Source organism: Copidosoma floridanum, unplaced genomic scaffold (assembly GCF_036245765.1).
Source record: "Copidosoma floridanum isolate Cflo_tuat_1 unplaced genomic scaffold, Cflo_Japanese_pri ptg000040l, whole genome shotgun sequence".
Taxonomy (NCBI): domain Eukaryota; kingdom Metazoa; phylum Arthropoda; class Insecta; order Hymenoptera; family Encyrtidae; genus Copidosoma; species Copidosoma floridanum.
The window spans coordinates 4,444,135-4,452,967 of NW_028321917.1; the positions used below are offsets into that span (position 1 = coordinate 4,444,135).

An 8,833-nucleotide genomic window follows, 5' to 3' on the forward strand; every position below is an offset into this window, starting at 1 on the left:
TAAAATATCCGTTACCAAATCACTATAAACGCACAAAAAAAATACGATGAGATTACCAATGGGAATCGTCACATAAACATCAAAAATAATGAAAAAAAAAATTATGTACACTGATGAATCAGGAGAGACAAATAAATTCCAATAAATTACTCAGGCTATTGGCTTAATATCGGTTTTTGCACCCGTAAATTCCCATTCAGTCATATAAACTTGCAAACGTTTGATAATATCACAAGCATGGTTTCGAATTGCGATTTGACTATAAAATACAGTAAAAAAATTATAAGAATTACCTGATAAATCTTACAATGATTCAACAAAATTCTTTTCAGTAAAAATTCAAAGGATTTTCACTCATAAAAACGTTTAAAAATTTTATCAACGAACAACTATGAACACACATAAAATATTCAATAGGATTATCACATACGATTGGATTCAATGTTATTTCTATAAACTTCAATAAACTATTTATTTGGCACTGAAAATACGATCTTAAAAACTATCAATTGGAAAAAAATTATGGGCTTTTTACTATAAACTCGAATAAAATAAATTTGCCAAATAAGTGACAAATAGGAAACAATAAAATTTTTATTGGGTCTTCATTTTGTGCGATCAAACTCACCTTTTTTTATTGGTTTTTATTGGACTGCGGTACTAGGGATAATAATGGGAGAGAGAAAGGGCGTGCGCTGAATGAAGAGAGATGTTGCCCAAGCATAAAAAAACTTAGATAGGAGTGTATTAAATGAGTATAGGATAGTCTTTTTGCGTGAGTACAGAAAAGGTGTATACCTAAGACGTGTATACCAAAAACAGATTGCAAGAGATCGACTGCGTATATTATGTTTCTCTTTGTTCTCCCTTATTACACATTGATTCGTATGTAGGTACTAAAATTCATCGTGATGTATATCAGGTTTAACTCACTAAATAAAAGGGCTATACTATACAGCATTAGGGCTAGTTTAACACATTATTTTCATGTATATTTCTGTTGCATGGCAAACATTACCCTACGCAAGCTAGCTTTCGCCAAATTTCTTTATCCTATCAGCTTTATATCACGGAGGGAAAAATCATAGAGCAAACGCATAGCAACGATGGAAATGCCCCCTATTTTTTGAACCTATGTGATTGGCTCATGACGCGTGTGCCTTTAACGCATGTAAGCTATAGCCCACAAGCATAAGCGCTAAGCACGGAGCAAATGCATCAAGGCACTGGCTTTTTTTCCATTAGTTTAGGCGCCAGGTAGGGTCCCGTGGCCTTTTCAATTAGAACGGACCCACCAAAGTTTTTTTAATGTATTTTTGCCTGCTGAACACGATTATCGATGGTGGGTCGCGATCCGGATGGACAATTTTTTTTTACCAACAAATTTTATAAACAAATATAAATTATTCATTTTTTTAGAAAAAAAAAATTTTTTCCTATTCTTTAGCTCATTTTGAACAAAAAAGTTTGTACACACCATATGCCTAAACCCAATACTTTTCCCGTAAAAAATTCGACAACTTTCAAAAAATGCGTTTTTTGCTATTTTCAATAGCTTGCTACTTAAAGCCCAATTAATATTTTTCAACTTAACACCTCTCAAATTGTGAGCTAAACATAGTATTTGATGAATACGTAAAGACCAATTGATTTTATTTGGTTGTTCTTATCCAGCGAGCTTAACGGTCTGTGCCTTTTTAATGTGACCGTACGGCCTCGGCGCAATACAATATATTCTGGCATTAAATGTTTGTTATCTGGACAGCCATACATGGATTGTTTTTTATGTATTTTTGCCTGCTGAACATGATTATTGATGGTGGGTCGTAATATCGAAGGTGATCAATGTTTTTTTATTAACAAATTTTATAAACAAATTGCAAAAATGTAATTTTTTCTAAAAATAATGTTTTTTTTGCTTTTATTATATTTTAAACAAAAAGTTTTGTATAATGTATAATGTACATCTGTTAAGCCCATACTATTTCCGCAAAAAAACGTGAACTGTAAAAAATTCACTTTTTCCGTTTTTCACACAGCTGCAACGTGGGGCTTTTATTATAATTTTTTACTAAAAAGTTTTTAATTCTTCAGCTCATGCAGGGGTTTAAGAATGTCTTATAGTTGATTAATTTTATTCGTTTGTTATTTTTGTTCAGTGAACTTAGCAGCTTCATGCTTTTTAACTCTAAGTAGAAAAATGCAAGACAACCCAACGTCTTTAATACTATCCCCTTCTTTTGTCAAACTTTTTGTCTTACAAAAATAGTTCGAAAACAATTTATTTGTGTTACGTATACAATCAATTAGTAAAGTAAATTGATCAATGTGTCCCTTGACTCGATAGCAAAGTAAAATTTTAATTGCAATGCAAGAAGAAACATTCTGGGGCTCATCTGATAATAAAATATTATTACAAATATTTTTACGTGATTAAATGATTAGGCAAACTTCTTTAACAGATATTCATTTAATATATAGCACGATCAATGAATTTCCTAGTACATCAAGCATAAGATATTTACATGAGTCAGAATTACAAAGAACTGAAATTGAAGAAGCTGATCTAAAAATAATAATTCATGTAAACAATGCAATCATAAGCGGATACACCAACGTATATTTGATATCATCAGATACAGACGTTATTGTTTTAGTATTATACTTTTATCATGACTTTTTAAAACAAGGCTTAAGGGTAAATTTTATTGAAATATCTACGAACTCAGTTTATGATATCTAGGAATTAATTACATTATTAATTTCAGTCTTTATGGGTACAAGCTGGAGCAGCTGGTTGTTTAAGAAATGTACCTATTCATTCTTTAGCTTCTGCTTACGGTGAAAAGTTATGTAAAGTTTTACCTGCTCTTCATCATCTCACTGGAGCTGATTACACTAGTAAAGTTGGCACGAAATTAAAGGCTGTACAAGGAGATCCTACACATTATTTATTAGATTTTGCAAAAGGTAACGCTATAGTATATAAATCTACTGATATATTTCGAATCCGTAAATACATTGATTCATTACCCTAACAACCCCCCCCCCAAAAAAAAAAACATGTTAATACATCTAAAAACATCAGAAGATAGAGCTTATCGATTTTCATGAAAATTTTGACTATATTCTAACGATAACAGTATTCGGTGTTATTTTTATATTACTACATTTTTCAGATTACTCTGAGTCAAATTTGAATGAAAGTATTACCAAGGCTGAAGAGTATTTGATACGTGTTGTTAATAAAAAATTCAAAATGCAATAGCTTTAATGAATTGCGTGTATGGTCTTATCATCATCAAAAACAGTGCTTAATTGAAGATCTACCTCCGACCTCTAATTTTATCAATTTGCACATTTTAAGAGCATATTTCGTTGTATATTATCAAATTAAATGTTTAAATGTTGATGTTAAACAATTAGATCCGAAAGAGTTTGGTTACATAGAGTGTGACGATCTCCTTATGCCACGAAAAATTGAAACTTTAATTCCACCTTACGAAGAATTATTACAACCTTGTTCTTGTAAAGTATGCAGTAGAAAAACCTGCTTATGTGTTGCAGAACAAATACCGTGCTGCACTTACAACAAAAATTGTGGTAACTTCGTAAGATATGTATATATGTACAAGATGCAGTATACTATAAAATAGATTCTAAACAAAGAAATGTATCGTACCTTAATAAACTACGTATTATCACATTATTATACTTTGGGGTAGTCCTGTTATATTTTCTTAAATTTTATTTTGCACACATTGATAAGATCAAAAATTTTTGATTACTGGTGTATGCTAATTTGTTGACAACAAGAAACTGACTACATAGCTATATATATACTACCGTAAGCCCCTATATAAACTAGAGAATTAAAAAATTTTTAGTAAAAAAATACAATAAAAGCAAAAAAAAACATTATTTTTAGAAAAAATTACATTTTTGCAATTTGTTTATAAAATTTGTTAATAAAAAAACATTGATCAACTTCGATATTACGACCCACCATCAATAATCATGTTCAGCAGGCAAAAATACATAAAAAACAATCCATGTATGGCTGTCCAGATAACAAACATTTAATGCCAGAATATATTGTATTGCGCCGAGGCCGTACGGTCACATTAAAAAGGCACAGACCGTTAAGCTCGCTGGATAAGAACAACCAAATAAAATCAATTGGTCTTTACGTATTCATCAAATACTATGTTTAGCTCACAATTTGAGAGGTGTTAAGTTGAAAAATATTAATTGGGCTTTAAGTAGCAAGCTATTGAAAATAGCAAAAAACGCATTTTTTGAAAGTTGTCGAATTTTTTACGGGAAAAGTATTGGGTTTAGGCATATGGTGTGTACAAACTTTTTTGTTCAAAATGAGCTAAAGAATAGGAAAAAATTTTTTTTTTCTAAAAAAATGAATAATTTATATTTGTTTATAAAATTTGTTGATAAAAAAAAATTGTCCATCCGGATCGCGACCCACCATCGATAATCGTGTTCAGCAGGCAAAAATACATTAAAAAAACTTTGGTGGGTCCGTTCTAATTGAAAAGGCCACGGGACCCTACCTGGCGCCTAAACTACATCGTGCTTATGCGTTTTCGCGAGAGAGAGGATACCGCCCTATAGTCAGCTATAGTGCGTAGCAGACAAGAAGTGTATACGTACCTATACTGACTGCTATAGGACGGAATCCCCTCTCTCCTGAAAACGCATAAGCACCATGGAAAAAAAGCCAATGCCTTTATGCGTTTGCTCCGTGCTTAGCGCTTATGCTTGTGGGCTATAGCTTACATGCGTTAAAGGCACACGCGTCATGAGCCAATCACAAAGATTATTTATTATGTGTAGACACTAAGGATTCTGGAAGAATTTTTTTTTCCAAAAAGTAATCAAAAAGAACACTTGCTGACTACAGGACGCGAACTTGATCTGTTAGATTAGAAATCATGTACCTTCTTGACTTGACAGGAGAGGATTATCTACTTTTGGCTTACAATTTATATCCACATAAGGTACAAATACCAAACACCTTATTTTATTAACGTTAAATGGTACTGCAACTTTATCAAACAAATAATTTTTGTTTTTGTAGACTAACTATTTGTGTCTTTTAAAAGCAATATTTCTTTTTTCTATTCTACTTTAAGGATTAAAATTTATGTTATTTTTTTTCAAGTTAAGTTTAATTTTATTACGTGTTTTGCAATAGTTTGTTATCAAATCATTAAAAAAATACATAAAATCAATTAAATTATATGTATTTGTAAACTATTTAAGTATATCTAATAAAAAAAATTACACGATACTTATACCGTGTTTGGAGGCAACATCACTGTAATTATCTAGTAAAACATCAGAATAATTGAGGAATACCAAAAAAAATATTTAATTAATTGCTTATAAGAATTCTTTTGGATTTTTTTTGAGTGTATACCAATTAATAAGGTAAATATTTATAAAAAAGATAAAAAGCTTAACTTTTTTAAAAACTTATGCAAAATACTGTAACACTCCATTGTTGGTGTTATCATTTGTATTGGTGTTATCATTCAATTTTAAATTTATTTCTTTGTAACAAAAACAGGCATAAAGACTTTATAAATTTGTGTATAAGTTCATGTCCATCCTTTATAGATAATCAATTACAAGTTTGTATGTCAGTTCTTATATAAGAACTGATACAAGAACTTATCTGAGAACTTATAACAGTGTCAAATAAAACTTCTTTTAGTACAGTTTATGGATATTTCTTCACAACATAAAAATTCTATAAGTATATCCATATGAGGTATAAGTACCACGTGTTATATTTTATTTATGTTAGTTTAACTTTATTAAAAATACAATTCTTATTTTCGTTGATTAACTTACTAAATGCAAACATTTTCGACTTTTTAGAATAATATTTTTTATTTATCCCTTAGTGTAAAAAAAATTTTAATTTATGTTGTTTTTTTAATTGAGTTTGATTTTATTACATGTTTTGAGACTATAGTTTGTTAGCAAATGATTTAATAAATACATAAAATTAATTTCAATATTTTATAACACGATTCTTGTAACGCGTCTGGTGACTATGTCACTTTAACCCTACAGTAATTTATAAGAATAGTCAAAGAATACTAAAAATATACTTTAGTTAACGTTTATAGGAATTTTCTTAAACTTTTTTTAACACTATAAGAATCTTTAAAGAATTTTATCCATGCAGATATTCGCATATTTCTTAAGCAATTCTTTAACCCCGAAAATCAGCTATTCGAGATATCACTCAATATTTCTTGCAATCAACACCTTTTACGCATTTTGTACGTACATCATTACAAATCGTTATTAAAAAACAAGTATGTATTTCTAACATCGTGATGTCACGCAAATACGCAATACAAAAAAAAACTAAAGTTTTTCTCCGTAGTTCTTATAAAATGACCAGAAATCATGGGGTTTAGTAACATCCCTGCAATATTTTGCAAATCTTTTTAGCAGATACGCAAAAATTTTTTTTTATCAAGTTCAAAATTCTGATATTCTTGAAAAAAAAAATTATGATTATTTATAATATACATAAAAAGTTAGAAAAAAATTTTTTTACACACATGAATGATTTTTCTTATATAATATTTTACGTACACTTATAATGATATATAAGAATTCGAAAAGCATTTTTTTAGCTTAGAAGTTGGCAATTATTTTAAGATTACAGTATTAGATATCATTTGAAGTATGCTAAAAGAATACTTTACACAATGCCTACTAGAATTCTTTTCGATTACTTTTAGAGCAGTACAAGGATCTTATAAGAATTCGATTGAAGCGGACATTCAAGTGTTAAAAAAGAATTCTTTCTTCTAAAAAATTTACTTATTGGGCACTGATACTTTTGTATTTTTTATTGTCCGGAGAAATCACAGATGAAATACGAAAAAAAGATTTCGCAGATTTATCGTGACAACCACTTATACAACAACTTTTATTCATGTTTTTGCCACACACTGCTTCAATTTTGACAGCTCGTCAGAGGTTATGGGACATTGTTATGATCGCGGAGGCGAGGAAGCTTGCAACCATATATATATGTATAGTAGACGGGTACAATCCACCTGATTGCAGTACTTTTTTTTCTGTACTGATTTTTATTAAAACTACACTTTTGGCAAACAAACGAAAAATTTCCTCTAATGCATCGGGACTCGCTATTGACTATATTTCAAATTCGTTATAACTGGATCATGATAAGCACAAAAAATAAAATGTTTTTCTAATCAACTTTATGCCCACGATAATTTGATTCATTTTTTTTGTATTGCTTACCAAGTGAAGATGTAAAAAATTTAGTGTTCATTCGATAGCTTATTAAAACCTGAAGTTTTTAAACGCATTATCATTAGTTGGGACGTTCTCGTAAATTTCACAGCTGGTTTTGCACGTTTAGTGCAAATTTGAAAAAAAAATCCAATGATCGTGCCATCTTGGAATGACGTCACCAGTAAAAATACCTTATGCGTTTGCTCCATGATTTTTCCCTCCGTGTAGGTACATGTGCATGTTTTTATATTTAACATGTGTAGGTATAGTGTACATGTACAGTGTGTACACCTACCACAAATTTGCAATACCGCTGCCATACTAGGTCACAAGTGCCCTATATGTACGTGTAAGTAATATATACCTACACCTGTGTATCCATCAAATATGTAACAGTAAGGGTAGAAGGCCAGCGTGTATATTTTACGTGACGTAGGGGACTACTTCTGCCGCAGTACAGCACCCTACACGTGTAGCTTCTTAAACGTATACAGTTCCTCCCTCAGCTGTACGAGTAACAAAAAAAGCATTAGGTAGGAGCAAAAGAAAGTTTTCATAGAGAAGTATAATTTTTTCCTTCGTTTTTTTTTTTTTTAGTTTTGCAACATGTACATGCAAGAAAAGAAAGTGCTATGTAGTACGAGTGTCGCAGTCCAGCATGCGCCTACCCCCTACTGCAAGCTCCCAGCAAGAAAAACACCGCAGCCAAGTGAACTTCGACCAACACATAAGTACACCCTCACGCAAACTGCCTACGTACTTACTGTGTATACATGTGATAGGCTTACGTAGACGGTAGACCGTAATAGTGTATGAAGGGAAGGGTTAAATATATATATTAAACAATACTGATTACCAAAACAAAAAGAATCGCGAAAAAATACCTGCCTAAATGCATGATAATAAAAACTCCAACTTACACTCTGCGTCCAGAAACCACTGCGAGCTACCGAATGGCAATAATAGTTGCAGAGAAAAGTGAGCCCTGCTGACATGACTAATATCACTATGATACTGTTACCTTCGGCAAGGATAAAAAATAAATAAAAGCACAACGCGAGAGGGGGAGAAAACGAACGGCAAAGGCTGCACTAGATGGTTGCACTAAAAAACTACAGCTACCCTACGGAGAGCTTTGCTCGTTTACAGTGGCAGGTATGCAAGTATCGAGCTGGCCCGATGCATCGTTTCGTATATAATTCTCATTAGAAAGTAATCCCCGTGAAGCAGCAGCAGCCAGCGGACCGGCCTGCGGGGCCGCCGCTCGTTCTTGCACTGGTGAGCCTTTTGCTTGCGAGTAGACGCCCGAGCAAAGTTCGGAAACTGTGAGTGTGAGCGTGCACCACCCCCTTGAAACTGGAAATGCAGGGGGTAGACAAGTCACACTTGCTGTACTTGCGTGAGAGGGTTTCATAGAACCCACCACCTTCTTCTGTTGGTGCATAGAGTCGACATCTAGCGATCACTCCTGCTAAACTACAACTAGTGAACTGTGAATTATTGTTGCCACTGTTGGTGCCAAAGG

General features: G+C 32.1%; 1 protein-coding gene across 1 annotated transcript in view; it reads right to left on the reverse strand.

The window, feature by feature from the left end:
- The window catches only part of Mgat2 (alpha-1,6-mannosyl-glycoprotein 2-beta-N-acetylglucosaminyltransferase), a 152,596-nt gene extending 144,120 nt beyond the window's left edge, over nucleotides 1-8,476 (reverse strand). The window contains exon 1 of the mRNA XM_089597817.1: nucleotides 8,229-8,476. The gene's annotated coding sequence lies outside the window, so the exon portion shown is untranslated. The remainder of the gene's footprint in view (nucleotides 1-8,228) is intronic.
- Between the last annotated feature and the right edge of the window lie 357 nt (nucleotides 8,477-8,833).